We start from the raw sequence: 26848 nt of genomic DNA, 5'->3' as shown, positions 1-26848 counted from the left end.
GAGGACACCCTCAGGTGTCCTGCCTCAGGATCACCCACCTTGTTCGTTTGAGACAAGGTCTCTCACTGACTAGGAACTAACTAAGCAGGCTGGGCTGGCTAACCAGTGAGGCCTGGGATTTTCTTGTCTCTGCCATTCTCAGCACTGGGATTACAAACCGGTGCCACCACATATTTTTAACATGGATTCTGGGGATCACACTGAGGTCCTTATGCTTGCGTGGTGAGTGATTTGCCGACAGCCGTCTTTTCAGCCCTTGTTCAGAGTTGTTGCTGCTTTTTTTTTTTTTTTAAAGAAAAACTCAAGTTAGAGCTAACTTGCATTTTGATGTTTTCCTGTAAATAATTTAGGGGGAGGGGAGTAAAATAAAACAGAATTTTCTACTAAATATTGATGTGGGAGCTGCTACTTGGAGAAGATTGCAAGTGATGATTGCAATTAGAGTCTCTTTATCTGACTTTAGAAGTCAGCACTTTTTATTTTTTTAATTTATTTTTTTTTAGGACAGACTTGTCTTGTGCTATTAATGCTGACTGCTGCCATATTCACGTGATGCTTTGGAAGCACCAGGAGGTACGGATCCATCAATAGCACCTTCACAGTAAGGGTTGATATGGGACCGATAGAACTGGACCCATGTGCTTCTGAAGTGGGTATTCATGCTCATTTCCTGAGCATATGTGCTACCCACAGCACAGCGTGACAGGGTAGGTGGGTGGGTCGAGGACCTGGGCTCTGATGTGGGTGGGAGGCTGTCAAACTGTGACACTTGTCCCATCACCAAAACTTAGGTGGGGGAAAGTAGGTTTCTGAAGCAGCATTGAAGTGATGGAACCTTGGTAAATTCAATTTAAGTTTTTAAAGATTCATTCTTTTTCTTTCTTTCTTTTTTAATTTGAATTAGAAACAAGATTGTTTTACATGACAATCCCAGTTCCCACTCCCTCCCCTCTTCCCCTACCACCCCCCAACTAAAACCCTACCTATCACATATCCTTTCTACTCCCCAGGGAGGGTGAGGCCTTTCATAGAGGGTCATCAGAGTTTATCATATCCTTTGGGATAGGGCCTAGGCCCACCCCGTGTGTCTTGGTCAGGGAGTATCCCTCTATGTGGCATGGGCTCCCAAAGTCCACACCTATGCTAGGGATAAGTACTGAACTACTACAGAAGGTCCCATAGATTTCTTCACTGAAATCCTGGGGTCTGGATCAGTCCCATGCTGGTATCCCAGCTATCAGTCTGGGGACCAAGAGCTCCCCGTTGTTCAGGTCAACTGTTTCTGTGGGTTTCACCAGCCTGTCTGGATCCCTTTGCTCTTCACTCGTCCTTCTCTGCATCTGGATTCCAGTTCAGTTCAGTGATAAGTTGTGGGTGTCGGTTTCTACTTCCACCAGCTACTGGATGAGGGCTATTGGGTGGCATATAAGTCAGTCATCAATCTCATTATCAGGGGAGGGCATTTAAGGTAGCCTCTCCTCTGTTGCTTAGATTGTTAGTTGGTGTCATTAAAGATTCATTCTTATATTGTGTTTTTGTGTACGTCTATGTGTGGATGTATTCCTATGAGTACAGGTGCCCCTGGAGGCCAGAGCCATTGAACCCCATAGGGCTGGGTTACAGGTAGTTTTTAGTCCCCTGATGTGGGTCCTGGGAATGAAACTTTAGCCCTCTACAAGAGCGGTATACACTCTTAACCACTAAACCTGTCTAAATCTGTCTAGACCTGTGGTGACAGGGCATTTAGGAGGGGTGGAACACAGTGGGACACCATCTTCTGGGCTTAACCTGGCTGTCACAGTCCTGGACTCTCAGCAGCTGTGATCGCCTCCACAGACCCACACAACATCCGTCATGGAGGGAGCCGGGAGTCATGAAGCCCTACTCCTCCCTGAGGATTTCAGAGAGTTAATGGTTGCTGGGGGCAGGACTTTTTTAGTGATGTAGACACCAGGAAGCTGCTCATGCTCCTGTAAATAAACCCTCACCCCTAATGAAACTCAGGATGCCAAACACAAAGACAGAAAATTCTCACACACTCCCTTGCTTTTCTGTGGCTGTGGTAGAAAGAACACTCTGACCAAAAGCAACTTGGGGCAGCCAAGGGCTCGTTTTGGTCATAATCCATCACTGAGGGAAGGCAGGGCAGGAACTCAAACTGTGAAAGTGAAGGCTAGAGCCATGAAGGAATGCTGCTTGCTGGTTGCCTAACTTGGTTCTGCTCAGCTAATTTTCCTCATATAAACCAGGATCCATGGTGGGCTGGGCCCTCCCCTGGTCTCAATCAAGAGCAGCTCTGACAGACATGGCCACAGGAAAATGTGGTCTGGACAATCCTTCAGTGAAAACTCTTAGTTTGTGTTTCCATTGTTGTGACAAAATACTGTGACCAAAAACAACTTGGGGAGGAAAGAATTTCTTTCTTTTTACAACTCCCAGGTCACACTCCATCATGGAGGGAAATCAGGGCAGGAATTCGAGGCAGGAACCTGGAAGCAGGAATGGAAGCAGAGACCATAGAGTGCTGGGGGCCAAAGATCTTAGGGCTTGGCATGAGATCCTAGGCCATTCTTGGCCGGCCACATAGTTAACCTTTACATAGAAGCTCCTTAGAACCTCAGCTCAAGAAAAGAAACAACTTGACCCAGTCCTCCACCCTCAGACTCAGTCACCTAGGCAACCCTTCCTGGACCTCTTAGTCACAAACTATTTACCCTGCCACACATCCTCTCTTTTTGGTTTCCTAATATCCTGCCTACACTAACACCTGGCACACGAACAACCCATTCTACCTCTCCCCATATCCTGCTCTGCTGACTATATAAGCTAGCCTGAGAAAAATAAAGTTTGCCTCTTGATCAGAATCCTGTCTTGTGGTCATTATTTCTCTGGCTCTTGTCCTCATTCCTTATCCTGACTCTCTTGCCCCAGGTTGACGTCCTGTGGGTTAGAACAATGGAGGGGTACTGCTTACTGACTTACTCTTTCTGGCTTGCTCAGCCTGCTTTCTTATACTATCCAGAACCATCTGCCCCAGGTGCTATTGTTCCTAGTGAGCTGGGCCCTCCCACATCAATCATTAATAAAATGTCCTAAAGATTTTCATTAATTTAGCCATGTCATTGTGAACATACTGTATTCTGTATCATAATTGTGCATGACTTTATTTATGAACTAAATAAATGAATAAAAGCCGGAATAAAAAAAAAGAAAAATAATTTTAATAAATGCATATTATAAACTGAAGTTCCTTTTCCCAGACTCCAGCTTGTGTCAAGTTGACAAAACAAACAAACAAAAACCCAGCTAATACAGACTCCCTATGTCAGGTTGATGACTGAAGCTAAGTAGGACACTCACATGGTCCTTTTCCCATGCTCACTCCTACTGAAAACCTCCCACACCCTCTCATACACTCATAGACACAGATTCACACTCATGAACACACACCTACAAACACACACACTCAGACACACAATACACACCTTCACACCCTCACACAGCCTTACAGACACACACACCATCATACACATACACTCACACGCTCACACACACACAACCACATATACCCTAACACACCTTCACTCTTACACACTCCTGCAGGCTCACAAACACTCAGGTACATACATATTCATGTATATTCATACACAAACTTGCTTTCACACTTCTATGCACTCAAAGCCTATGAGGTTTTTCTTTTATGGAGATTCCTGTCCTGTTCTCATTCTGGTCTGTTCAGTTACTGGATGACACTCTGTAATGCTTTTTATCACTAAAACTTCAATTAACCAGTTGCTCGGGGGAAGAGGGTGCTATGGTTAATTGAATTATCTGATTAACTGAAAGTTAATTAGCCAGAAATCCTTTGTAATTCTAAGACATGCTATAAACAGCCTAATGGAACAAAGTTCCTTTTCCTTTTCTCTTTCTTTCTTTCTTTCTTTCTTTCTTTCTTTCTTTCTTTCTTCCTTTCTTTTTTTGTGTGTGCATGTTCAAGTTTGTTTGCACACATTGTCAGGGTTAGATGCCTCTGTGTGTGCGTGTGTGCGTGTGTGTGCATGCATGTGACTGCAGGGGACTGAGGAAGCCATAAGAGGCCGTTGGATCCCCTGGAGTTGAATTTATAAGCAGTTGTGAGCCGCTTGATATAGGTGTTGGGAACATAATTTGGGGCTTCTGCAAAATCAGTACATATTCTTAACCACTGCCATTTCTCCTGCTCCAACTTTGTGGGTTTTGAGACCTGGCCTGGAACTTGTCAAGCAAGCTAGACAAGTGCTTTACTGATAGAGCCACACCCCCAGCCGCAATATCTCAGCTTCTTCACTGCAAAATGTATGACTATCTATTTTGCTAGGTTTTCTAGTGTCATAAATGGGTTTTACATGCATTGTGTCTTGACTGGTATTATCAACGTGGTCTGAGGTCATATGAAGGAAACAGACATGTGAAAAGATGAACAAAGACTCTGAGACACCATGATCAAGGCAATTTATGAAAGAGATAATTTAATTTGGGGCTTATGGTTCCAGAGAGCCAGAGTCTATGATCATCATGGCAGGGAGCATGGCAGTAGGTAGGCAGGCAAGCAGGCATGCATGGTGTTACAGCAGTAGCTGAGAGCTCATATCTTCAACAAGTGCAAAGCAGAGAGAGCTAACTGGGAATGACATGGGCATTAGAAACCCCAAAGCCCACCCCCAGTGTCACACCTACTCCACCAAGGCTGTGCCTCCTACTTCTTCCCAAACAATTCCACTAACTGGGGATCAAACAGTCAAATATTGAACCAATAGGGGCCATACTCATCCAAACCACCATAAGTACAGACAGGATGGAATATTATATAGCGGTATAGAAGACCATAACTGTCATTTTCAGGAAAACAATGGAATTGGAGATCCTCAGGTCATTCAAGTCAGACTCTGAAAGGAAAATGTTATATGTTTTCTCTCAAATGTAGAATCTAGATTTTTAAAAAGAGATGAAAGGGGACTATTAGGGAAGATGGGGAGAAGTGGGAGCCAGGGGTTGGACAGGAGATGGTAATGAGAGAATTAACATAATCAAATAGCATTATACACATGCATTAAAAAGTCACAATCAAACATATTGCTGTTAGGTAAGCATGGTTGACCACTACATTACAGAAATAAGTCCCTTATTTTAAACTATTACAATATACTGAAAAAGAAAAGAAATAGGAAAATTGCATTTTATAATCTCTAATGTTTTCATTATTCTTATTATTCTTATTATTCTTATTATTATTGTCTTGCTACATAGCCTAGGCTATCCTTGAACTCTCCATCCTCTTGCCTTTGGCTCTCTAGTGCTGGGACTGCAGGCATGGGCCACTGTGCCTGGCTTTGTATCTTGCTATTCATATTATCTCCTTGTTCTTTCTTTCTCCTCTGTGTATGTGGAGAAAACTGGCTCCAGCAGGTGTATGCTTGCTAATTTTGGTTTACATTCCCCCTTTCCCATTTGTACCATCAACAAGAGAGAAAAGAAAGACCCAAATGTATTGTCACTAAATCACGCCTTGCTTTGGCTAGGTCACCAGGGCTTGGTTGCCATTGTGTTACCAGGAAATGAAAAGAACAATTTTTCTTTCTTTCTTTTTTTTTTTTTTTGTTGTTCAGGATCCTAGATTTATATTGCTTTCACTTAGTGAGTGAATAATTGATAAGTCAGGGCGTATTAACACGGAACAAAAGAGCCCAGTGGTACAAGGGTCTTGGGAAGGCTGCCTAAATCAATACACACTCATGAATTTTGAGTGCAAAAGGTTGAGCTGAGAGAGAGTACAGATTTAGATGGCCATTAATATTTGAAACACACTCTATGCACGAGAGGCTTGCTGGAGCCCAAATGTTAACCAGAGGGGCTTCGGAGAGAGAAAGAAAAAAAAAAAGCTTCTAAACAAATCTGAGAGAGATATTTTCCCCTCCAAAGATTTCATGTGGAAAAAAAAATCAATCATCTTTGTTGTCTCCTCAGTCAGAAGCCAGCTATTAAAAAATCTAATTAGAGTAGTTCTTTTTTAACCAATTAAACATACCAATGCAACACTTGTCTGATCCAATGTTTGTAATTGCCAGAAAAACAATCAAGTTGCCCTCTATGGTAACGCAGATAACTGGAAAATGTTTCAGCCACTCCTCCTGGTAACATCCTCTCCACACAAGAGGCGGCCTGAAAATTTGATTAATCTAAACATTTTGTAAGGTGTCAGGGGAGGTTTCTTGCCTGATACTTCATGGTCACCCGCATGGCCAGACCATCTGAGGACCCACAAAAATAAAATCATCAGTCACAATTTGCTTTTGAAATACCTCCCGTGGGACTTGCATTTGAGCAGCCAACAAAGCTGGGGGTTCTAAGCAGAGGGGGGAAATACTTCCCCATTTAATAATTGCAGGGCCATGAATCCTGTGGGAAAGCCATCCTATAGCATCTGATACCCATTCATGGCTATGACTACTAGAGATGATTAGCCCGTGCTACGTGCATTGCTGTGGTCACTGCAGAGGCTTGGTAGCAGGGACCACGTGTTCCCTTCGGCTAAACTGCAACAGTGATTTGTGGGTGTAAGAGTCACATTTTATTTATTTATTTGTCATTTATTTGTTTAGTATGAGTACATGTTTGCATGTGTCTATGTGCACGTGGAAGCTGGATGGGCTTGGCTGCTCTCGATTTTAAAGTATATAATCTTTGGTAATTTCACGCGTGAATATGATTTGTTTAGATCATATTCAATCCCCCTTCAACTCCTTTCATAATTCTTCCCAACTTCAGTTTTTTCCCTTTGTTTCTTCTTCCTCCTGTTTTTTCTTCAACCCACTGAGTATATTTAGTGGCCTCTGTATACTCAGGGATCCAGGGCCATCTGCTGGGGCAGGAGCAAGCTACCATGGGTCACATTGCTGAAGAAAACTGACTTTTCCTCCCCCTTCAGCCATCACCTGCCCAAAGCTTCTTAGTTAGGGGTGGGGCCTCCTGAGCTCCTGCCCTGTTCATGTTAGAATGCTGACTGACCTTGTCATGTGTAGGTCTTGTGTAGGCAGCCATGGCTGCTGTGACTTGGTTAGCAGGTCCCAGACACTCAAACAGTATAGACCACTGCCATTGCTCTTAGTTACCCATCAGATCTTGACAGTAAGATCTTGTTGCTGAAGACACCACTTGGAGAAATCAATCTGCAATCATCTTCTGCCTTATTTTTCCAGATAGGGTCTCTTTCTGAACCTGGAACTTACCAAGTCTGCTAGACTGGCTAAAGAGCCTGAGGAATCCTGGTAATCTGTTTCCTCAGTATTGATGTTAAGGGTGTGTGTTGCTACGTTCAGGTGTGTGTATGTGTGTGTGTGTGTGTGTGTGTGTGTGTACAGCGTGTGTACATGTATGTGGTGGAGTGTGTATGTCCATGTGTGTCGGAGGCCAGAGGAAGACCCTGGGTGTATGTAAACTTGGACCTTCTTGTTTTCACGGTCAACACTTGGTCATCGAATCATCTCTCCAGCATCTGAGATTCATTCTTTAGAAGGCATTAACTAGAATTATCACATTTGGAGAGAAGTTGGAAGGAAGATCATGTGACCCAGCCATCAGCTTTCTGTACAGAAGAGCCAAGTCGTTTGGACTCAACGTGTGCATGCACACCCTTGGTGCCCGTGAGCTCACTACCCCGCAGAAGCAGCCATGCCTAATTCTTGGATTGAACCTTTGTATATGGAGCTATAACCTGTTCCCTATCCCCATGTCTAAATCCAAAGAAGCTCTCCTTAGGGATTACAGTCGCCTCTTTCTGGACCGAGGCTCCCACCTAACTGGATTGCCAGTACTGCTTTTTGCCCACGAAGCAGTTAATTTGGGGGAGATAATTCAGAACATGTGCTCATTACTGGGTCTTAGAGGCTAAAAGAAAAATTTGGCGCCTCTGCCGTACAGATGGTGTTTGTTCTGTCCCTGGGAGTCTCACTCTGTAGATCTTAATTAATGAATTAATGAAATTTTTCCAGTCAAGTGGTCCTAAGGAACATTTATTTTTGAAAACTCCCCTTCTGCTGGAACACGTGTTTCTCTGCTTCCCCTCCAAGCCTCTAATTAACCAGCAAGGGAAGGTCAAAGACATTGGTGTAGACTTGCTGAAAAGGGCATGGATTCTTAAAGGGAAGTCACACTTGCAGACTAAAGACACCCGCCACTGAATTCCAACAGTGCTTTTAGCCAGGATTGAATGATTGTTACATAATATGTTTGGTCCTCATGGGGACAGTTACCTTATCCTTTTTTTTTTTTTTTTCTGATATCCTTTAGGAGCAGTCATCTGTTTTTGGTTTGCTTTGTTCTTAGTGTGGGGAATTAATATGAGGCTTTGGGCATGCTAGGTAGGTGCTCTACCACTGAGCCATACCCTCAGCCCCTCACTGGGGGATTCTAGGCATGTGCTCTACCTTTGAACTAGGTGCTTAGCCCCTCACTGAGAGATTCCATATTAGTGTTCTACCATGGAAGCATACCCCCAGCCCTTCATCCAGCCCTTTGAGTAGTCATCTCTTCTTCTTCTTCTTCTTCTTCTTCTTCTTCTTCTTCTTCTTCTTCTTCTTCTTCTTTGGTTTTTTGAGACAAGGTTTTTCTGTGTAGCTTTGGGGCCCATCCTGGCATTCTGGAGATCAGGCTGGCCTCAAACTCACAGAGATCCTCCTGCCTCTGCCTCCCAAGTGCTGGGATTAAAGGGTGCACCACCAAAGCCCGGCTTCTTCTATTATTCTTACTGGAAGAAAAAGAGATGTTACTGTAGTAGTATGGGTATACCCTAACGAATCTAGCAGACCTAAGTTCCCTTCATGGGTCTACCAGTTTCTAGCTGTGACAACCTGGGCAAGTCTATAGCACTGGAAGTGCAGTTTCTCTTTCTAGACACCATTGGAATAAGTAGGGTTGCCAACAGTTAATTTTTATTGTCAACTTAACCAGATTTAGAGACACCAAGAAATTGTGGCACACTCTGGGTGTGGCTGTGAGGGGTTTAAAGGGGATGGGGAGATGTCCTGGCAATGGGTAATGCTCATGAACAGCACCCGTGTAAGCAGCTGGGAGTGGTTCCACCATTGTGGGAAGCAGAGGTAGGAGGATCAGTGGGTGGGCAAGTTAGCAACCCCAGGGATCTACCTACTTGTCTCCATCTCCCCAGTACTAGGATTACAAGCACATACCGCCACAGCCAATTGTGAAAGGTCTTCATGCTTGCACAGTTATTTCTCCATCTCAGAGAAGTCTCTCTAGTGAGCACTACATGTTACTATTGCATCATCCTGCCATCCCTATATGACAGGAAGGAAAATGGCAGTGCAGAGGAGGTATATGGTCTGCAGGACACACAGGCAGAGGTGAGACGATGTCTCCTCTCTCTGTCTCTTCATTAGACCATTTCCATTTCCTGTTGCTGCAGTAGGGAACCCCAGGTAGGTTAATATAAAGTACAGAAGCTTGTGGAAGTCCAAAATCAACTGATGAGGATGATCTTGTCACGTATGACTGCAGTCACTGAGACTGCAGTATGTCTCATGGTGACAGAACCGGTGAGCTAGCTCTGGCTTCCTTAAAGATCCACTAACACCATCATGAAGATCTGACCTTAAGGCTTCACTGATCCTAATCTCCACGTGCATAAGTTTTACTTTCTCCGGAAGGGGTTGCTTTGATGTAAGATTCTAAAGGGGTAGAGTCCATCATGGTGGGGGAGGTGTGGCAGCATGCAGAGAAGGCGTGGCAAGCAAGAACAGGAGCCTGGCCATTTGCATAGCCTTTGTAGTCTGGAAGCAAAGAGTAACCAGGAAGTGGGTCCAGAATATAGAGACCCAAAGCCCACCCCCAGTGACATACTTCCTCCATCAAGGCTCTACTTCTTAAAGGCTTCATAACCATCCCAACCAACATCACCAGATGGGGTCCAAGTGTTGGGACACATGAGCCCTTTGGAGAGGTTTCATATTCACCCCCAGGTGGGAAGGCTGTGAGTCACTTCCTACTGCTGTGAAAACATGTCTGACAGAGACAACTTAAGAGAGGGAGGGTTTATCTGGGCTCACAGTTTCAAGGGGTTTTGTTCCATCAGAGTGGGGAAAGTGCAGCATGGCAGCTCAGATTTTAGGGGCAGGAGTGTGTGGTAGGAGCTGTTCACATCTTAGTATGCAGGGAAAGCAAGGCAGGAAACAGTGGTTTGGTTCCAACCTACAGAAGTACCTCCTTAATGGTCTCTTTCCCCTTTCTCAGCCCTGCCTCCCAAAGGCTATACAGCCTCCCCTATTTAGTCTCTTGTGCATCCTCTCTTATGCCACTTCCAGTATGCACCTTCCCGGGATTGCACCGCTGACAGCATCACAAATAATGAAAGCATGAGCCTATGAGGGACTATCTTATTCAATCTGTAAATGATGCATTCAAACTATAGCAATTACTTTGCTTGCATTATTTTTTTTTATAGCAACGAGAAAAGGAGGAGACACTGAGCTAGCCCCACATGCCACAGACTGCAAGCCATTCCTCCCCTACACCCCCTTGGACTACAATGCCTGTAACAGTGTAGTAATTCCCAGAAGACGAAAGGTACTTCTGGACATTGAAACTGGCTGATAGACAGACAGCTACCGTCCTTGGGGGATCCTGGGTGGCTCAGGCTGATTGCAGTTGTCAGGAGCGAGATGAGGCAGGCTGCACAAATTGAGTGACGCTGTGTTTTTAATTTAGGAGGATTCTGAATGGGAGCATCAAGGACCCACAGAGCCAGGCTGCAAAATTACTCTTGGCTTTGCAGCAGGCTCTTGATACTCCAGCATTATGGAACTTGTCAGTTCTGGGAGGCAGAGGCTGGTGGGGTGGCAGGCACGTGGGTGGCTGTCAGAACAAGAATGTATTAATTCTGGGGATTCAGTCCCGTGCCAGGGGGTCATGATGGGTGACAGCAACAAAGGGAGCCTGCCTTTGGCAAGTCCTACTCGCTTAATCATGGACCCAGGGCTCCACCCCAAAGCTCTCTGGACTCCTGCCGCACAAGCAGCTGCCTTCCCCACCTGGCTCCTTCCAGCTGTTCCTCCCCAACCCCCCCGCCGGTCCCCATAAGCCAGTTTTCCTTTCAGAAGTGTTTCTCAGAATCCTGTGTGTGAGGGGTGCATGTGCATGTGGCTGTGTGCATGTAAATACACGCGCTGGGTGTGTATGGGCAAGTGCGGGTGTGGATGTATGCATGTGTGGATGTGCAAATATGTATAGTGAGTGTGCATAGGCATGTGTGCATATGTGTGTGCAAGGGCTATGTGTTTATATGTGTGTGCATAGGCAAGTGTGTGTATATGTGTGTGCATAGGCATGTGTGTGTATATGTGTGTGCAAGGGCAATGTGTGTATATGTGTGTGCAAGGGCTATGTGTGCATATGTGTGTGCATGGGCGATGTGTGTATATGTGTGTGCATAGGCAAGTGTGTGCATATGTGTGTGCATAGTCATGTGTGTGTATATGTGTGTGCATGGATGATGTGTGTATATGTGTGTGCAAGGGCAATGTGTGCATATGTGTGTGCACAGGTGATGTGTGTATATGTGTGTGCATAGGCAAGTGTGGATATGTGTGTGCAAGGTCTATGTGTGAATATGTGTGTGCAAGGGCTATGTGTGCATATGTGTGCACGGGTGATGTGTGTATATGTGTGTGCATGGCAATGTGTGCATATGTGTGTGCACGGGCAATATGTGTATATGTATGTGCAAGGGCAATGTGTGTATATGTGTGTGCATAGGCAAGTGTGTGCATATGTGTGTGCAAGGGCTATGTGTGCGTATGTGTGTGCATGGGAATGTGTGTATATGCGTGTGCAAGGGCAATGTGTATATATGTATGTGCATGGGCGATGTGTGTATATGTGTGTGCATGGGAATGTGTGTATATGTTTTTATGTGTATTACAAGGGTGGGAGTCCACATGGGTGTGCATGTGTATGTGGACATGGGTGAGTCTACACGTGTACATGGGTGAATATTATGCATGTGTATACATGTATATGTGCTCATGGGTGAGTGGATATGTGCAAATATGTGTGCATTGCATGTATGCTCATGTGTGTATGTGTTCATGCTCATGTGGTGTAAGTACATGTATGTGCACATATGACTGAGTATTGCATGTTTTCATGTTATGCAGCCATTTCCTCTGTTTCTAGTTAAGACCCAGGAAGTTCTAAAGGAGGCCGTTGAGACTCAAGAAGCAAACAACTAAAAAGTTTCAGGAAGTCCCTGAAAGTGTCCGGAAGCGAAAGGCCTCTCTGTCCCCGAGGTTATAGCAGCCGTTGGGATTGCTGAGGAGAGAGACTGGCTGAGCTGCATAGAACACGCCGGCTGAGCTGTCTCCACGTCATGCAGAGACTTCTACCTTTGACCAGGGGTAGGCCTGCAGTGACACAGCTGTCTTTGAGTTGTCCCTGCTCCTGTCAGTAACCCCTGTAGAAACCCATTGTGTCACCAAGCTTGACTTGTGGCTCTTTGGTCTGTCAATGATCTGTTTGAGGCCTATCTTAATAGACCCTTGTTCACCTTTCCTCAGCACTAGTGTAACACAACAGCATATGCTTGTGCACAGAACTGCGTGCATGTGTTCACATGTCCATGTGTGTCTGTGTGCATAAGTGAGTGTGTATCTATGTGCATGAATGAGTACACATGTTTATGGGCTTATGGGTGAGTGTGTACATGTTCATGTATGTGTGTATGTATGTATGTATGTATGAATGTGTATGTGCTGTGAGTGTATGAGTTCATGTGTAAGCACACATGTATGTGCAAGTGTGTCTGTGTGTGCAAGTGGATTTGGAATAAGTTGGGTTGCTGTGTAGCCAGCTGCCAGATCTTTGAGAGCCAGTTGAAGCTGCCTTGAGTGGCAGCAGCAAGCTGAGGGTTAAGCAAAGTAAACAGCTACTTCCCTCTGTATTTTAGCTCCAAGCCACCTGTGGGACTCTGAGGTCATGGCAGGCCTGCCTCAGGAGCACCAGGCTGCTGTGGGGTATTTGGACACTGTGAAGATGTATCGCTGTGATTGCTTAATAATGAGCTGAACGGCCAATAGCTACGCAGCAGGTATAGGTCAGACATACGGGCAGAGAGATGAAGTAGGAGATAAATGTGCATGCACACACGTGTGTGTGTGTGTGTGTGTGTGTGTGTGTGTGTGTGACAGAGACAGACAGAGAGAGAGAGAGAGAGAGAGAGAGAGAGAGAGAGAGAGAGAGAGAAAGAGAGGGGGAGGCAAAAGGAGCTGAACACACAAAATAGGATAGAGGTAAAAGCCACGGGGTAGGATGTAGATTAATAGAAATATTGGGTTAATTTAAGTTATAAGAGCTAGCTAAAAACAAGTCTAAGCTAAAGGCCAAGCTTTCATAGTTAATAATAAGTCTCTGTGTAAGTACTTGTGAGCTGGCAGCCCAAAGAAAAATCTGTTTACACCAGACTGGAGTAGTTGAGCAGGCCTGGGGCCTGCAGCCAGTAAATCTATCCATACCTGACACCATTGTGTCAGGAGGCAACCTGGTAACCTGTGACTTGTATCTTGAATCTGGTTCCCTCTTTCTGCTCCTGTTGTGTCCAGGCTTCTCCTTGCCCGGTTCCACCCTCCATTCTGCCCTGCTGTTGGTCAGTTGCTGTCACCCCGGCTGTCCTGGTAGGACCCTGAGAGGCTGGAGGGGAGCCCACCCATCTGAGTATGACATTAGCTAGTTCTCTGGCCACTTGAGACTTGTAGCCCTGACTCTCCCGAGCTACGAGGTATGCCTCCTCCCCAGCACAGCTGCCCACCCCCTGCACGCCTCCCTGGCATGCTATGCACACATCTCTGCAGCTCTTTTTCTTTCCTTTCCACTTGCAATGTTCTTTATCACCTTGTAAAATCCCATTATCAGCTTGCACTGTGCTTCCTCTCTGTCGCCTTTCCAACCGTGGCGGGCTGGTTTTCTGAGCATCCTCAGCTCCCTGCTTAGTCATCAGTGTCCACTCTTCTGCTGAGTTTGCCTCCCTGGAACCAGCCTGGCAGAAATGATTATGTTCTAAAGAGATGTTTGTGTCCAGAGAGATGGCTTAGTGGTTAAAAGTGCTTATGTTTCTACCAGAGGACCTGATGGACAGAGCTCAGATTCCAGCACTCCCGAACAACTAACTACCTGTATCTGTGGGGACCACACACACACACACACACACACACACAGAGAGAGAGAGAGAGAGAGAGAGAGAGAGAGAGAGAGAGAGAGAGAGAGAGAGAGACTTGTATCACTTAATTTCAATATTGGACTACTGAAACAATGGACCCCAAAGACTAGAAGTTCCTTTCATGCTGGGAGAAAGAAAGAAAAGCCTGAAGCCTGGGATTAGTCTGATGGGAAACTTGTCACCAGGAAGATTTTGTTTAGTTTTGACAATTGTCATACCATCTTGCTACAGAGCTTGGAGCCTAGACAATGATGGGTCAGTGGTGGACACTTTGACCAAGACTGCTTAGATATGCATTTCCCTAGCCCTCTATTAAAACTTTAATCTCACTTCAGGATGCTAAATATGTACTCAAGAATATCCTTGGATCTCTTTGTCCTTTTTCCCCCAATGTAACCACATTGACTAAATGACCCCCCACCCCCTTGTGTGCTTTTGGGGTGGGTTTGAGACAGGGTTTTCCTGCGTAGCCTTGGCTGTCCTGGAACTAGCTCTGTAGACCAGGTTGGGCTCGAACTCACAGAGTTCCCCTTGCCTCTGCTTTGAGTGCTGGGATTAAAAGTGTGTGCCACTATCACCCAGCTCCCTTTTAACTTTTACTATGGATTAGGCTGTTTTAATTGGCTTCCCAAGGACAGGTGGCTAAAACTGGATTCTTAGGCTGTAACTGGTGGCTGTAACCCCAAGTTTGGTAACATCCTTTGTAGACCATTAGCTCAGAAAGGCTATAGAAAGACTTGTTCTCTCGGATAGTGTACTGACAGATCAACAAAGGAGCAACACGGGATTGTGCAATAGTCTTAGCAAATGAGGACCCATCAGCCTAGGTAGGGCTCTCTCCCAATCACTCTCGGGAGCAGCCCTCACTCTTCCTCGCAGTCAAGCTTCTTCTTTTTCAGTCTTACTCATACTCTGATACTGGATTTGGTTCACTCCAATTATCTTCACAGCCCCAAGGGGACTTGTAAATTCAGGTTCTCTTGTCTCATGAACCACCACAAGCAGTTTCTTGAGGGGTTTTCTTCTTTCCTCTCTTGAGTTTTTCTCTGACACTTATTGAATTTCATGATCGTATTTTACTTCCAGCTGGTGCTTTTCTTCTTTAAAAAAGTTTTTTGGGTGCATGTTTGTGGTTGTATTGCACACATGTATATAGTATGGGAGACATTTCCTGGGGAAGCCAGAGAGAGAGAGAGAGAGAGAGAGAGAGAGAGAGAGAGAGAGAGAGAGAGAGAACAAGAGAGTTACTCATTCCCCCATAGGGAACCCACAATAGTCTAAAGTAATGAACCAGTGAGTTTATTGGGGTTACTAACAAGAGTATGTGTAAGGGGTTACTATAGGAGCAGGGATGACTCAAGAGCAGCTGTATTACTGAAAACCCACCTGGCCCAACATGGGCCCATGGGCTCTGCACTGCTTGCAGGCAGCTCTACCATCCAGAGGCTCTCCTCTTGGCACCTTGGTTGGTCAGAGGACATCCTCCCAGAAGTTGTTTACTGCTTCCACAACTGTGGAGAGGGGACCTCAAGAACCTTGTAAGTTTCAGCCTTCTTTTACCCCCGAAGTTTGTTTACTTTCTGAGTCTCATGACCCTGCCCCAACTCTGTTTCTGGAGGGAATGTTTCAATTTGAAGGAAACTGCTACACAACAATGTGGGCCCCAGACAATAATAATTTGGGATGATGTTTTTAGCCACTGTGCCCTTGTCTCTTCCTTCCTTCCTTCCTTCCTTCCTTCCTTCCTTCCTTCCTTCCTTCCTTCCTTGTTCTTTCTCTTTTGAGATGAGGATCCCTCACTGGCCTGGAAATTGTCATTTTGGTTTGTCAATCTGGTCAGTAAGCCCCAGCCACTCTTCAGTGTTGGGATTAAAATACCTGCCATCTGCCCAGCGTTTTTATGTGGGTTCTGTCCATAGAGCTTAAGTCTTCATGATGATGTGGCAGACACTTTATTTACTAACGGAGCCATCACCCCAGCCTAGTGAGGTTCTTTTTGAAGGGAAGGCAAATGGGGCAGAACCCACTAGGCTACCTACATCAGTTCTTCTGGCTTCAGGTAGACATACATGCCTCAGAAGGCAGGCAGCACTAGTCAGAGACATTCTTCTTGGGACCCTGAGGTTGATGGGAGGCAGGTGAGGTAGGAGGTGGTTGTTACAGCCTGAACTGAGATGTTGTAGAAGAACCACTCTCTCCACCAATCACATGGTCTGGGCCAGAGATGCCCAAATACCTCTAAGTAATATCTTGACAGGCTCTGTGAACTTTAAAGTGGTGGCTTTATTTAATTTCAACTGTGTTGTGATTGCAATTAGATCTGTCCAGATAATTAACTCTAATTTACTAGTTTGCAACTAGTAATTAATGAGGACAGTCTTCCCAAGTAAGCCTGGGAAAGGGAAGTGAATGGGGGTTCCTTAGTACAGAAAACATGGTGGCCTCTGGGAACTTGCTTTCCCTGTGACTCATGATGGTTCTGCCCTCATACAAGGTTGGTGGTGATTTGAGGCAAGACCTATCATTTTCCAAGCTCTCATCTTTCTCTCATGGGAAAGGAGATCTTGTTTCCATTTATCTTCTAAGAACCAAAGATCAGGCCAAGACATAGCTGTCCATTCCAAATGTACCCTCAAAGATTTTCCCACTTACTGCATTTCAGAAGTCTGTGTCCCATTGTAGTTTTGCTTCACATCCAAAGATTCTTCGTACATCAAACACCAGGAACATGAAACCCAACTCTGGGAAAATATTAAAATCAGGTACCCAACTGTCATAAATATTCATAGGATTTAGTCTTAGGCTATTTTTTTTTTTTGAAGAGACATCACTACCATGGCAACTGTTACAAAGAAAACATTTAATTAAGATGGTAGCTTAGAAGCCAGGCATTGGTGGCACACGCCTTTAATCCCAGCACTTGGGAGGCAGAGGCAGGAGGATCTCTGTGAGTGCCAGGATAGGCTCCCAAGTTACACAGAGAAACCCTGTCTTGAAAAACCAAAAAAAAAAAAAAAAAAAAGAAAAGAAAAAAAGATGGTAGCCTAGAGTTTCAGAGGTTCAGTCCATTATCATCATGATGGGGAGCATGGCTGCATGCAGGAAGACATGGCACTGCCTGCATCTTGACCAGAAGGCAACAGGAAGTCGACCGACTGTCACACTGAGTGAAGCTTGAGAAAAGAAACCTTAAAGCCCACCCCCACAGTGACTTCCTCCAATTAGACCACACCTACTCCAACAAGGCCACACCTTCTAATAGTGCCACTCCCTTTGGGGATCATTTTCTTTCAAACCACCCCATAAAGTACTGTGGGCTGAGCGTTACCAGCTTCTCAGCCTCTGTGGTGTGTGACAGATGGCCTAAGACTTCACCTTTAGTACACATTCATTCTATCAGATCTGTTCCTCTAGACATTTCCCCCAAGGAATGTACGTATAAATTCAGCCAGATTGGCTGGCCAGAATGTCCCTGGGATCTGCTTGTCTCCTCCTGTCCAGCTTTGGGGTTAAAAGTGCCTAGTGTTGATGTATGCTCTGGGGATTTGAACTGAAGACATCAAACCTCACACCAGGCACTTCCACCTGCAGAGCCACTTTCCCAGGTCCCCATCATCCAAAGCCTTATGCAGAGGCAGAAATTAAAAATATTTGAGCTGGGCATCGGTGGCGCATACCTTTGAGGCAGGAGGATCTCTGTGAGTTCGAGGCCAGCCTGGTCTACAGAATGAGTTTCAGGACAGGTTCCAAAGTTACACAGAGAAACCCTGTCTTGAAAAAAAACCAAGAAGCAACAAATAAACAAACAAAACAAAAAAAATATTTGAACTGATGGGAGAAGATGAGCCAGTTAGTAAAGTTCTTGACTTACAAACATGAAGGCTTGAGTTCAGATCCCCAGAACCCATGGAAAAAACTGGGTGCAGTGGCATACACCTGTACTCCCAGCACTGTGACATGGGGATGGGGGATGGAGACAGGGTGTTGCCTGGCTAACTAACCTGGCCTACCTGGCCAAAAGTTCCAGGATAATGAGAGATCCTCCTTCAAACAAAAAAGGTGGGTGGTACTGGAGGACAGAAGCCTCAGAATCTCCACATCCGGGCATGTGTACCCGGACACACACAACATTCCAAACAGATACTTAGAGGAAGAAACGGTCAACAAGAAGGGAACTGGGCCTCCCTTTCTAACTTATATATAGTTCAATAATGTCCTTTCCTACTTTGAATGTATATTATAATCCTGCTGCTTTTTCTTTCTGATTTTTTTGTTTTGTTTTTGTCCTTTTAAAAATGTTTTTTGGCTTCACACCTTAAGTAGCAACTCAGATCTAGCCCATCTGATAAGGCAAACACACTGGAGGATGCCTTTTGTCTTGCTCCAACACTCTTCAGTGCTTGATCTACAGCCCTGTAGGAGGAGGACTCCAGACTGGGGAGCTGCCTGGAAAGGTGTTACTGAGTTGAGATTAGTTAGGCAAGTGGCAGAGCGAATGCATAAGCAGTGATTTTGCATAATGAGGCGTGTGAAATCCCACTGGAGGTTGTTAAAACAGCAGACAGGCTGCAGTAAACAAGGAGGAAGGTAGGCTTTGAAAACAGATGGCTTTGAAAGCCTGGCACAGCCCCGGTGCAGACTTTTAAAATTTGGTTTTGTGAGTGTGAGCTATTTTTTTTTTTTTTAAGATTCGACATGCATATTTTAAAGTTCTGTTTTAATGATAAAGTTCCGTGGGTAATTGAACATAAGTTTATATCGTGTTGTAAACAGGCTCGCAGCCAGATGTGATGGACAGCTTGCGGGGAGAGCTGGACTGTTCTTGTGTATTTGGACTCAGATATATTGTATCTTGTATTTTAGAATGGCAGAGCTCCTCTTTTGTTTTTGAGATGGGTCTCCTTTAGTCCAGGTTACCCCACAACTCACCATTAGTAGCAGGTGACCTTGCTGGGGTTATAGGCACTACCAGGCTGTGCTAATGAGGTACCGGGGATGGAACCTTGGCTTCAGGAGTGCTATTCAAGAGCTCTGCCAACATGATTCACATCTCCAACAGGGTAGCTTTTCTGACTTACACTCCTGGAGAGCATGTGGACAAGGCCTACTCCTCCCTAGCAAAGTGGTCACCATGCTCCATCCCCATGCCAGAGTAGCTGAGGGGCTCTCTCCTCCTGCTTCCATACCTGTCTTCATGTCCTGCACAGGATGGGCTATATCCTACTTACCTTCTCTACCTCGTTTCTGTCCCTCCTTTCTACCAGTTTCCATCCGTTGTCTGTTTCTTCCTGAATTTGGTATTGTTTCTGGAGTCACTGTATTACTTTCATGCAGGTAAACCCTCCCTCCCTCCCTCTCTCCCTTCCTGTTTCCCTCCCTCCCTTCCTGTCTCCCTTTTGCCCTCTCTTTTTCCTCATTTCTTCTCCCAGTTCTTTCTTTCCATTTTATTTATTTATTTATTTATTTATTTATTTATTTATTTATGTGTTCATGTACATGTAAGTACAGGCCTGTGTGTGTGTGTGTGTGTGTGTGTGTGTGTGTGTGTGTGTGTATGTGTGTGTGTATACAATGCATGTGCGTGTGGAGGCCAGTGATCAAATTCAGATGTCATTTCTCAGACACTGTCTTGCTCTTTCTTTCTTTCTTTCTTTCTTTCTTTCTTTCTTTCTTTCTTTCTTTCTTTCTTTTTGAGACAGGTTATTTCACTGGTCTGGAGCATACCAGTTATGTGTCCTGGCTGGGCAGTGAGTCTGAGGGACCCTTGTCCTCAGTCCTGGGTTCCAAACGTGTTCCATCAGGTCTGCATGTTCTACGTGGCTCTCATAAGCAAACTCCTCGTGCTATGAGATGCGCACTTTTGTAGACCAAGCTTGTGGGACAAAACCCCTTCTCCTTTTGCCTTCTTCCCTTCCCCCTTCTCCCTTGTTATCTCTCTCCTGCCTTTGCCTCATATTCCCTGCCCTTTGTCCCTCTGGGGCAAAGAAATCTCCTGTGTGCTGAGAACTTGTTCTTGGGGTGTCTTGTGCCGATACTGGTCCCTTTAAGTGGTTTCAGCAGGGAGCTTTGGACCAATATCTTCATCCTGTGTGGTCAGAGAAATTAGGGGACTTGGCCACTAGCAGATTAATAAGACAAGAATGGAAGAAGACAACATCTCGATCTACCATAGCAAGACATTATTACCACCCCAGACTTGCTCTCTGGAACTGACTGGGAGGTTTGTTCTCCGTATCTGTGGTCTAGGATCCCATTCTATGAGTCTTTAGATTTTAATGTTTGTAACAAGTGCTACATGCCACAGTGGTCTGTGATGAGGACTTGGGGTGTGTATTTAGTTACTGTTCCTCCCCTGTATTTAGGCTCTTACTAGTCCCTTGGGATAATGACTTTGTTGATTAATTGAAGTTGGACTGATTGCATTTTGCATCCACAAGCCTATGGGGACAAGGGTGGGAGGTTATAGTTTGAACATGTTATGTTTGGGTGGCAAATTGACAAGGAGTGGACTTCTTAGGATAGTTTATATTGATTGCCAATTGTACACCACACAGAATCACCTTGGAGACAAATCTCTGGGTGTGTCTGGGATAGATTTTGGAGATTAGGTTAGTTAATGTGGGAAGCCCCATCCTAACTGCTTGATGGAATAAAAGGGAGAAAGTGAGCCCAGCACCAGCTTCATCTCTCAGCTTCCTGTGGGTGCCATGTGACCAGCTGCCTTCTGCCCTTGTCACCACATCTTCTCACCGTGAGTGACCGTTACCTGGAGCTTCGAGCCAACAGAACCTCTGACCTGTTTCAGTTGCTTTTGTCAGATAGTTGTGGCAGAGATGAGAAAGGCAACCAATAGGCCATCTCTGCAAATCTGAAATTCATTCCTTGTCTTGCCCTATGCTTTATCAGGTCTGGATTTTTCCCAGCCAGGTTAATTAATGTTAGATACTCATGATATAGGAAGCCATGGGACTGCAGAATCTTAACTCCATTGTCAGAGGAGCCCTAGATTCACACTAGGGGTTGTCTTGAGCATACCTTTAGATTTCAAGCACAGATTCCTGGGCTAGTAGCATTCTCCTCTAGTAGTGATACCCGGAATGCTGGCATCTGGTGTCATACTCTGTTCTGAGAGGGAGACTCAGATGAACTTGTTTTCAGTAAATAGATTTTAGACCATAATACTGTGCAATTATGATTCCTAATAGAATTAAGTCACTACCCACGGGCAACTCTCTCTAAGCCAAATCTCTAGGCAAACATAATGTGAGAAATGGATAAATCTAAGAAAAATGAGATCTCTCTAAGGATGCTGGGGGAAGAAAAAGATGTGTATAACACTTTCATGCTCTGACATCTCTCTCTCTCTCTCTCTCTCTCTCTCTCTCTCTCTCTCTCTCTGTGTGTGTGTGTGTGTGTGTGTGTCCCACTCCCACTTTCATGTCCTCTCTTTTTGTTGTTGTTATCATTGTTGCCAATAAGAGCTGCCTGCTGAGTATTGGCTACCTTGCTGGCTTGGTCTTGTGTAGATAGCCATGGATGTAGTCATTTATGAGTTCAATGGCCATGTCATATCCAGAACTCTCTTACATCTTTTCTGTCCCCTCTCCTGTGATGTCCACTGAGTCTTGGGGGGTGGGCACTGTAGATGTCCCATATAAGAGCCAGTACTCTTGTATGATATGCAGTTCTGAGGGGATCAGTGTTTATTCTTGTTTTATGGATAATGTTATGGATAGCTGTTTTTTTCGCTTTTAGAATTAAATTTTCAATTAAGTGAGTGTGTATGTGTGTAGTATGTTATGTGTTTGTGTGTGGTACATGCACATGAGTGTGTGGGTGTACATGCACATATGTGTAGAGGATAGAGCAGGACATCCAGGTTTCTTCCTCTATTGCTCTCCATGGTATCTTCCTAAGACAGGATCTTTCACTGAATGAGAGACGGCCTGATTCTGCTAGCCTGACTGTCCAGAGATCTCCTGGATTCTCTTGTCTCTGCCCTGGAGTTTTTAGGTATGTCCAGCTATGTCTGGCGTTTTAATGTAGGTTTTGGGGATTTGAAATCAGATCATATTTGAACAAGTGCTTTCAGCCCCTAGACATTTTCCTAGTGCTAACTCTGGTCTTTTGCTAGCAAATTATTGTTTTAGATATTGCCCTTGTATGTGTCCACCCCAGAGATGCCATCTTGCAAAAATGTATGGATGGACTTTGATAGTCTGTTCAAGTGTTTTGGAGAGAACTACATGACAGAGTGAGTATCAGTGTGAGATCCGAGCTGTAACACAGGTGTGTGTTTATGACTGATGTTGGTCCTGTCTTGGTGGGTTTCATGATTGTTTCCGAGTTCATGGATGAGTTCAAGTTCCCCAGCAGTTTTGACACCATTTCTAAACTGAATAGCTCAATAAGTACCCTCCACTTGAACATGTAATGCTTCCCAGAATGCTCTTCTTTGGTTGTATGTTCACTAGGGAGTCTTACATAGTCCATAAAAGTACAGTTCCTCCTAATTACTCGAGAACGACTTTAGAGGAACAGAACAAAATAAACTCAGGAGAAAGATACTTTCTGTTTGGTATCCCCGTGCCAAGGGTGGGTCCTCCCCTGGAGTCACCTCAGTCCAGACTCCACTCCTAAAAAGCCCATCATTGACGGCTCCACCCCTGGACAGATTCACCTCATGGTTCCTGGTTTTCTGTTCCCCGGGGCCACCCAGGAATACTTTGCTCAGATTAAACCTGGATTTATTAATTTGGTCTGATTGGTTTATTGTATCACTGGTGGCGGGTTTCCAGTTATCTTTCCATTAACCAGGATTTTTAAATATAATGCTTTCAGCTTTTCATGTCCATCTAGATGACCTGGTCTCTCCTATTCCATTGTTTTAGTACAATTTATCTTCTGATATAGAAAACATCAATTAAGAGTAAGCTAGTACTTTTCATTTCAGACTTTGTATTTTAAACTGTTCCCTTTTCATTGTTTACCTTGATTTCTGCTACTGTTTAAATGTGAAAAATCTCCCACAGGTTCATGTGTTGAATCTTTCTTCTCCAGTAGGTGGCTGTATTAGTTACTGTTCTGTTGCTTTGATGTAACTACCATCACCAAAAGCAACTTAAGGAAGTGAGAGTTTATTTTAGCTTATGGTCCTGGAGGTATAGAGTTCATGATGGGAGGGAAGGCATGTCTCAGTAACAGGAAGCTCTGAGATCACATTTCATCGACAAACAGGAGAGAGAGAGAGAGAGAGAGAGAGAGAGAGAGAGAGAGAGAGAGAACATGAAGTTGAGCAAATCTAAACCCTGTCATAGTATACTTCTTCCAGCAAGACTCTGCCTTCTAAAGGTTCCTTAATCTCTCCAAACAGCTCCACCAACCGGAGACCCAAATGTTTAAACACATGAGCTCATGAAGGACGTTTCTTATTCAAATCACTGTGGTAGCACTGTTTTGGGAGGTTGTAAATTTTTTATGTAGGGCCTAGCTAGAGGCAGTAGACTATTAAGGGCAGGTCTTCCAAGGCTATACTCACCTCCTAGTTCCTGCCTGCTCTTTCTGCTTCCTGGTTGATTGTAGTGTGAACAGCCTCTGTCACAGGATCCCACTGTCACAACTGGAACTGCTCAGCCATGCTTTTTCTGTCATGATGGATGGAAACCCTTGGGAACCTTAAGATAAATCTTTCATCTCTGAAAATGCTTTGTTGTTGTTTTAAGTGCGGGTATCATGTTCACAGTGATATAATGTTTACTCAACCTTTCATTTATACCTACTCTCCTCTCTCCTGCTGACCTCTGATTTTGAAGTTCACTTCTTCATTTTTTAAAAAATCTTTTCCCTAAGGCTTTGTGCTTAGTATTAATATGTGGCTATGCCCTTGAATGCAACCTAAACTATAGCTCCTCTCCTTCTAGCCTGAAAATCTCAGTGTATTCAAAGTAAAACCTGTACTATCTCAAGCCAGGCCCAGAACTTTCTGCCTCATATTTTGTTTAGAGCTGTCACATGGATAGTTCTGTCACTGGGCTAACCCAGTGGTAAGGGCTGGATATTAATAATACATTGTAAAAGATATGCTTTATTTCTTTAAGTATCTGTCAAAGCAGATTCAACACTGGAGGGTTGCTCAACAAAATATCCATTAAGAATTTCAACTCAGGAACCTGTTTCAAGGTTGTGTTTGGTGTCAGTCATACCCCTCAACTACAGTGGGGGCTTTCTGGTAAATAATTTGATGTTTGCGTTGACTTCTTATGATATTTTTGACCCAATCTGCAACCTAAGGGTTGTGCTCTTTTAGTGGTTAGACAAAAGGTATCAATAAAACCAAAGTGATGGATAATACCATACATACTTGTATGATAAATGCTTCCCCCACTGAGCTATCTCTCTAGCTCCAGATTGGTTCTCTTATACTAGGTTTGGATGATCTTAAAACACTCATAAAACACTCTCTTTATTGAAATATAATCAAAGTGCACATAACTATAATTTTATCGTGATACAGATTTGTACAAAAGAAATGTGCTTACTAATAAAAAACCAGGTCAGGAAAAACAACAGTATGTATGACTCTTCAGAGAACCACTTCCACCCTATAAGCTAGCCGTTAGCCTATTAAGAGCATAAGCAACATCCTAATTTGTATCAGCATTGATTTCTTTTGCTTGGATTGATACTTTATGCAAACAAAACCATACAGCATACACTTTGTCTTTATTGTTTTTTCATTCAACATCAGAACTGTGAGATCCATCCATGGTGATTAGAATAATTGCAAATAACCTATGTTTTAGAAAAATCATTTAAGTACAGTACCCTTATATTTCATAGATACTTAGTGGATAATATTCTTCATGCACAGATGCACTTGAATATCTGAGAGCTATCATTTTCTTGGTTGCAAGAAATCTGTTGTTAGGAAACAGTTTTGAGTGTTTTCAATAGTTGCTTATGGATTCAAGTGTACCAGGGAAGAGTCATAACACTAAGTTAGTGAATCCTAACCAGACTCCGCTGCACTTTCATGTGGTCCCATACGATATAGTCATTAACAGTTACTTGGGGCTCGGCAGACTTGCTTCTCACAAGGGTCCACAGTCACAGCTACTTGTTTAATGGTTTGTGCTTAAGAATAATTTTTGCTCATATGACCTTGTTCCTTCCTCACAGTTGCTCCAGAGGGAAACTCTCAGTCATCAGAAGATACATAGAAAGGCGAAAATGATATTGCATAGCTATTTTCTAGGGATTGAGACATTTCCTCTGGAAGTGAAATTCACTAAGACTCAGGAAATAAAGGGACTTAACAAAGCTTTAGAAGTTAACAAAACTCACAAGTCTCAGAGGTTCCTAAAACTTACAAGATTCACATGGCCCTTCTCTATGGTTGGAAAGGTGACTCTCCTACCTTCCAGGCAGCCTGAAAGTCATGAAAAAATCACAAGCATGTAGCTTTTATGAGTTGTCACTTATGTTCATGTAGGGTTTTTGATGATGCAGCTGACTTTGTGATATCTATATCCCTGTCATTAGTCCATCACCCAAACCCCTGCAAGTAGCCCCAATAAACTTAATGGTTTGTGAAGCTGGACTTGAGTGAAATTGTTTCTTTAACCTGTCACCAGTGCCCTGTTTGTTCATATCTCCCCAGGAAAAGGTACCCACAACAAGAGGTGTATCAGATTGTACAGTTAGCATTGGCCTTTGGCTCTTTCCCAGATTGTTTCCCTTGAGATGTTACTTCTGAGCAGCCCCCACTGAACTCTTGAGTTGGGAGACTGACTTTCTAATAGAGCAATTGGCAGATAATATTCAAGGTGTAAGTGGCATCTGGAACTACAGCCAGGGTAAGCTATCTTATGCTAGGAAGTCTCAGGATTCCCGCCCCCCATCCAGCTTTCCAGCTGATCTTGAGCTATAAAAGCATCACACCATCTGACTTGCAAGTCTGAAACCTCTGACATGTGATGAAGTTAGGGCCATGTAAAGATGGGCAGACAAGAGATAGAAGGCTTGAGGAACTCTCCTCAGTGGTGTGGAATAGAACAAAGTAGAAGGACCAGGCACTGTTTTTACTTTTGAGACAGGATCTCTCACTCATCAAGTTGGTTAAGCCAGCTGACCAATGAGTCCCAGGGATTTTCCCATCTTCTGTACCTCCAAAGCACTGAAATTACAAATGTGTGCCAACACACCTGGCTTTTTAAGTTTTTTTTAAAAACGTGTTCTGGGGCTTGAACTCAGGTCTGCTTGCTTACAAAACAAGCACTTTATTGACTGAACTGTTTCTCAAGATCCCAGATTTGTTAATTCTTATATTATCAGTCAGGGACAATTAGAGAAGAGTTTGGGGGTAGTCTACACCATTCTAAAGACTAATGGTAGCTGAATAATTATCTAGTTGTTTCTTCTAATACTTAATTCATACTTGGTGTCTTCTACCTAGACTAGTGTAACTGTCTTCTGCACTTTCCATTTTAGTTCTTTCCCATAAGTCAACTGCCTGTTGTTGTCATGGTGAAAATCAAACTATCCTCTTCTCTGTAATATTCTGTGGTTCATTCTTTTAGTTCACAACTT

This window comes from Cricetulus griseus, chromosome 4 (genome assembly GCF_003668045.3).
Source record: "Cricetulus griseus strain 17A/GY chromosome 4, alternate assembly CriGri-PICRH-1.0, whole genome shotgun sequence".
NCBI lineage: Eukaryota > Metazoa > Chordata > Mammalia > Rodentia > Cricetidae > Cricetulus > Cricetulus griseus.
Note: the sequence above shows the minus strand (reverse complement) of the source record.